The following is a 6,057-nucleotide window of genomic DNA, read 5'->3' on the forward strand; positions in this document are numbered from 1 at the left end:
TGATGCCACACTGATCTCAAAATGGGAAAAAGGGATGCATATAATAATCACAGTTGTAATGGTCATTGTAGTAGTTCAGCAACAATAACCAAGCACTCAATCAATCAACAAATAAATAAACAAATGTCCAGGTGCTGTCTCCTCTTGTGGTCTTTTTACAGCTTTGAATTTTATCTTTACCTAGCCACCCACAAAGGCATAGCAAAGCATTTTATCAGTAACTACATCTACAATACTCCAAAAACCCACAAACAACTTCAAGTTATTAATGCTAGCAGCTAACTAAGCTTTATACCACTGACCTGTCTTCTGGAATCTCCATCTGTTAACAGCCACTCACAAACACTTTAAATAACCAGCTCCAAATGTTGATGCCTTCAAACCATAGTCCAAATAATTTTAGAGGAATCATCCTTAATCATTTGGGTGGTCTGCGAAAGTCCCCTGAACAGCAGTAAAGTGGCAACTGATTGTATTATCATCCATTTCTAGTTGCATGTTGCAGGTGGAATAAAAAGTCATTTGCTTTTCAAAGCAATTCTACTAACAACATGGTCTATGCTCAGAGTACACCATAAGTCCTTCTACTGTTATGCCATGCTAATGACTAAGCTTCTGAGAGACTAAACTTCAGGGAAAAAAAATTGAGTCACCATGATCACAGGCACTGAAGACATGCATATGGCATATCTGCCCCTGAACGCTGAAGAATTTCCAAGGGCCTATTTGGCAAAGAAATGTTCTTAAAGGCACCACAACTAAAAAGGGCAAATCTAATAAGGAAGACATTAACAATGCGGTGCCCAAAAGCAACGGAAAATCCACCTGCCACTGCCCTAAGTCAAGTTTCCAAAATCTTAGGAAAAAAATGAAAGCAAACAAAATAAAAACTGAGACACTGTTTTTAATCTGTGTAATCTTCCAGCTAATCTCGTACAACCTAGGCTCTGCCCACCAAAATGAAGTACATAATGGTGATTAGCATAACTCTTTGCAATGCATCACAGCTTGGTATTGGGGTACCCATAAGGCTTCACATTATTATTATTATTATTTTTTTTTTTTGCTGAATTGAGAATATAACAGTAAAAAACTGTTAAAACTCACAGTTGTGAAGCAGCCAGTCTATTGTTTTGAAAAGCACCCAAAACTTCCGTGTGTCACAACAAGTCATACTTCAAGATGATGCAATTCCAGTACTTGTACATCTAGAACAGTCTAATGTATCTATTTATTTATTAATTTGCTTACCAGGAAAGTCTAAATGGGCAAAGCTCATTTTCAGAGGAGGTCTGAGGAGAAACGCTACAGCAGATACATATAAGGTAAGCATGATAAAACAAGTTTTTTTTAAAAAGATACATTATTTAGGTAGTTCCTGAGACATCTAAGCACAAACAGATAATTGTTCTGCAGAGACACTTCTTCTTCTTCTTTTTTCGGCTTTTCCCGGTCAGGGGTCACCACAGCGGATCATCTGTCCACTCATGATTGGCAGTGGAGTTTTACAGTGTCGAGTTGCTAGCCCGGTGCCCAACCTTCCACAGAAGGCACACACTCACACCTAGGGCCAATTTAGAGTGTCCAATCCCCCTACTGCATGTCTTTAGGATGTGGGAGGAAACCGGAGCACCTGGAGGAAACCCACGCGACCACAGGAGGACATGCAGACTCCGCACAGAAGGCACCCCAGCCGAGACACTATGCAACATAAAACAAATATTTTCCATGTTGACATTACACATGATATTAACAGTTCTTGTGCAATCTATGTGTCAAGCAAACATTAGGTATGATTTACAAAACATGAGAAAGATGGGTTACAGTACAAGAGTTAAGAATTCATAAAACTGGAGTAAAGAGTGTGAAACATTAGTCAGTAGGTAAATAGTAGTTAAGAATAGGGAGAGAGGCATTATATAGCCGATGAGTCAAGGACAGTGAGGTTAACAATACTAGGGTACTTACTGACATTGAATCTGGTTATAACAGAGTGTGAAGAATATTTGCAGGGGATGGATAAAGTGGGAAGATCAGAAAGAAATTGAAATGCAAAGTCGGGATTAAGGTAGGAAAGGAAGTGAGTAGGCGTGGTATAATGGTTTGTGTAAAAAAGGATACAGGTTATAAACGGACCTGATGTATGAATTGACAAAAGAAAATGGAGTTACCCAGGTGAGGAGATTCTGCATGGCTACATATGGTTTAGGTGTTATTTCAGTAAGGGACTGAAGGCAGAGAGGTTCGTGCTCTGTTTTAGGTATGCTGGAATGGTGTTTCAGAGTTTAGACATATGGTTTAGGTGTTATTTCAGTAAGGGACTGAAGGCAGAGAGGTTCGTGCTCTGTTTTAGGTATGCTGGAATGGTGTTTCAGAGTTTAGACATATGGTTTAGGTGTTATTTCGGTAAGGGACTGAAGGCAGAGAGGTTCGTGCTCTGTTTTAGGTATGCTGGAATGGTGTTTCAGAGTTTAGATGTATAAAGGGAGTACAACAAGTCACCTGCTGAGTATTAGACTTGGTTGTGATTACTAAGAACTTATTGGCTGAGTGAAGGTCTCTACCTGGAGGGTAGAGCTGCAGGGTGTCTTTAAGTGCTGAAAATTTTTCTGGTGCTTGTATAAGGTAATGTGCAGTAAGAAGTTGTGAGCATGTTAAACAGTTGGGTAGCTCAAGCCAGTTTAGTTCATTCAGGGCCCAACAATGATAAGTCCTATATGTAATGTTGACAGCAAATTTTGTTACTTTATTGAAGCAGTAAACGTCCAGCTGTAAATGTAGTATTTAGGCTTGTAAGAATAACTGAGGCATATAGTTGGGATAGAAGACCATAGGTAGGTAGATATTAGTGTTTAACTTGCACCATCTGTCAAGCAGTATTTGGTTCTATAAAGAAAACTGACTTTCTGGTGTTATTTCTAATTGCTTGTGATATGTGTTGGTCAAATTTGGGATTACTGTAAATTAGGATGTCCAGAAGTTTTATTTGGGTCACAGTTTTGATTTTTGCATTGTATGATGAGGTTACTTTAAAAGGATATGTTTAATTTTTATATTATTTAGTAGGGAAAAGCATATTTTTTTTTAGGATTTAAAAGTAGATTTGCATCTTTTGACCAAGTTTCAATATCAGTGAAAGAATCTGAGTGATCCCCTGAAGTGTTAGTAGGTACACGGTTGCACATATGAGGACCGAGTCATCAGCATAAGACAGTTTACACTAGAGAATGAACTTTAACAATGACTAGAGAAATACAGAGGTAACAAACAAAAAATCCAGTTAAATAAAAAAGTAATGACATTGTATCTGATTGCCCAAAAACAAACCACATTCAGCTTTGTATACACTCTCCTCCACATTTTACAGATCTCTGTAAAAGAAACTCACAGGAAATGATCAGTCACAGTCAGTTCAAAGCGATGTTTCCCTATCCCACAATCAACAAAGTAAAGAAATATAATCAATCGACATGTGTGGTCATGCATTTGAAGAGAATCGGGGAGGGGGTCTGTTTCACATGAACTGAAAGCTTGTTCCAGAGAAGTGGCAGTATCTGGGAGATACATCTATCTCGCCAACATGACCTGTTCATGTTAGAGACTAGATTAAGATACCTCAAGTAAGTAACCCTTATGCAGTTTGATTTATGAAGGAGTAGCATTTCCATCAGGGTTGGGTCAGATACTCCACTGTAAGCCAGGTACAGGTCACCCTTAGCAACCTGTAGGAGACAGAATACAGTGACAGGACTTTCAGTCTTTCCATATAAGACATGTTTTGTGTAACCTGTAATTTCTTGCGGAGAAACCTCTGTGGCCTCTCCAAAGATACATAATCAGCATCCTTTCAGCTAAATCCAAAAGGGCTGAGAGCAACAAAAATTATGATTTCAACATTTGGTCATGTTGGAGTTAAATATAACTGCTTGGTGTCTGTATTTTTTCTCAGTGTCAGCCTACTCTGCCAGTTTAGTATGACCAAATGAGCTTTGATGAAACAGTCTTCAAAGTAATATATTGTATACTCATCCATATTATAAACATTATTCTTTTTATTAAAGTGGTTTATTTTATATCAGTAAAATCAGTAAACCACTGTCCCATATTAAACTAATCCATTGTGGAACCATGGAAAGGTATTATTTGTATATCTATTGCTTTTTTATAATCCCCTTCTTAAGGTTTTATTTTAGATGCACAACCATGTCACCCATTTGGGTTAAAAGAGGTCCAAACAGTGTTCACCCTGTAAAGTTTATTTGCAATGTAAAAAAAAAAGGGTTTTGCTGTTAAATTTCTAAACAAATTACCACATCTGACAATTTCAAAAATAAAATACACCTGTACAAAATACTAACTGGATTATATGTGATGTTTGCAATCTTTCCAGATGTGCACCTTTGGCTATTATCATAAAGATGTAGTTACTGTTCAATTGTCCCAAAATGAGGAAATACAATAAGGCAGTCACAGCTGATCTATGTAAGAATTTCAAATATCAACCTAAAATGTATGTACACAGACTTTTTTTTCTGCTAGCACAAGCAACTACTGTACTGCATAAAGCATTGCATTCTTAGGTAGAAGTCTGCATCAACCCAACGCAGCTTTGCCTGTTGTAGTGCATCCAAACTGGATCCTTGCCTTGGCTGTATAGTGAACACATTCGTTTGCCTGACTCTGCTGTACAGTACCACCCCGCCCAGTCTGTCAAAAGCATGCAATCCAAAACACTTCTGCTGTCCTTTCCTATCTAAAATTACAGCAGCCTCATGTAAACGGCCACGCCATGTGCTTCATCCTTAACAAATCATCTGCTTGTCCTATTGAAATGCACCTTCCAACCTTAGTGATGCCAGAAAGTATATTAATAACAACTCCAAAACCATTAATATTCTATCAAAATGAGGACAAAATGTCATAATAAACAGGGAAAAGATCAACTCTGAAAAACATTTCCATGTTTGTTTTGCCTCACCTTCAAATGAGTGGAACGGAAATATCAGGTTTCATGAAAAAATGATTTCAGCAAGTTATGTGGGAGACAGTTGCGCACACAGCAAAAAAAGAACAAATGAATAATCCACGAGTACTCCAATATTCCAGAAATAGGAAGCGAAAGGCATTGTGGCGTATATTAAGCAGCATCCTTTACTGCTTCATCCCCGTTACTCGGGAATGGGATATGTGCAGGTAGCAGCCTGCATCTCAGGGTGCAACAGACATAGCTATCCTAAGGCTAATTGGAACATCTCCCCTGTCCTCATAATATCAGAGCTGCAAGGTAAACTCCTGCCCCCTACCCACCTGTCAGTTAGCAGCAGCGTCCAACAACAGCTCCGCTCACGGTCCCACGCAGGTCCTACAAATACTCCACATCCTCCAAGCACGCGCGCTCCCGCGACAAATTGACAGCTGCCGGGATGAGCACGGACACACCTCCGCTAGTAGACGCGAGCTGCAAGCTGCGGGGGCGTGGCCTAAACTAGCGCACACTGATGTTCCTACGTCGAAGTGTATTGGGCGCTGTGCCAGCACGTTCCTACACTGGCACGGGGAGGTGTGCAGTAAGCAGAGCTACCTGTAAAGGGGCGGGGGCGCGAATATAGGGCTTGTACACGCCATGCAAAACTAGTCTGGACCGCTGCCAGTAAAAGCTTAGCACTGTGAATGATTTGCTTTTGTTTATAGCAGTTGAGTTAAAACAACAGCTGCTTCTCACGGGGGTGCTAAGTTGATTACAAGTGTTTTGCAAGCGTTATTTTATGTCTGTTTTCATTCTGGAATCTCGATTTAAAAGGACAGCTGTTCATCCTGGATAGCCTAGAAGTCATTCGGATATATTTCTTATTTATTTCGTGATTCTGAATTTCTAATTATTACCCATGATTGCACCCCTGAAGGTCAGCAAAGCTGATTTACCAGCAGTACAAATGCGTTTTAAACTTCCTAAATATATATTCAGCTAATTCAGGAAGGTACATTTCAGCAGCGGCGTGAAGTAAATACAATAAAATGTAAATGCAGAAATATGTGCCTCTGACATAATTTAGTGAA

At 39.3% G+C, this 6,057-nt stretch overlaps 1 protein-coding gene across 1 annotated transcript in view; it reads right to left on the minus strand.

Annotated features, from left to right (window-relative positions):
* TBKBP1 (TBK1 binding protein 1) overlaps window positions 1-5,346 on the minus strand; it is a 2,809,732-nt gene extending 2,804,386 nt beyond the window's left edge. The window contains exon 1 of the mRNA XM_044055270.1: window positions 4,979-5,346. The gene's annotated coding sequence lies outside the window, so the exon portion shown is untranslated. The remainder of the gene's footprint in view (window positions 1-4,978) is intronic.
* Window positions 5,347-6,057: the final 711 nt, after the last annotated feature.

This window comes from Protopterus annectens, chromosome 13.part0 (genome assembly GCF_019279795.1).
Source record: "Protopterus annectens isolate FY-2018-M chromosome 13.part0, PAN1.0, whole genome shotgun sequence".
Lineage (NCBI taxonomy): Eukaryota > Metazoa > Chordata > Ceratodontiformes > Protopteridae > Protopterus > Protopterus annectens.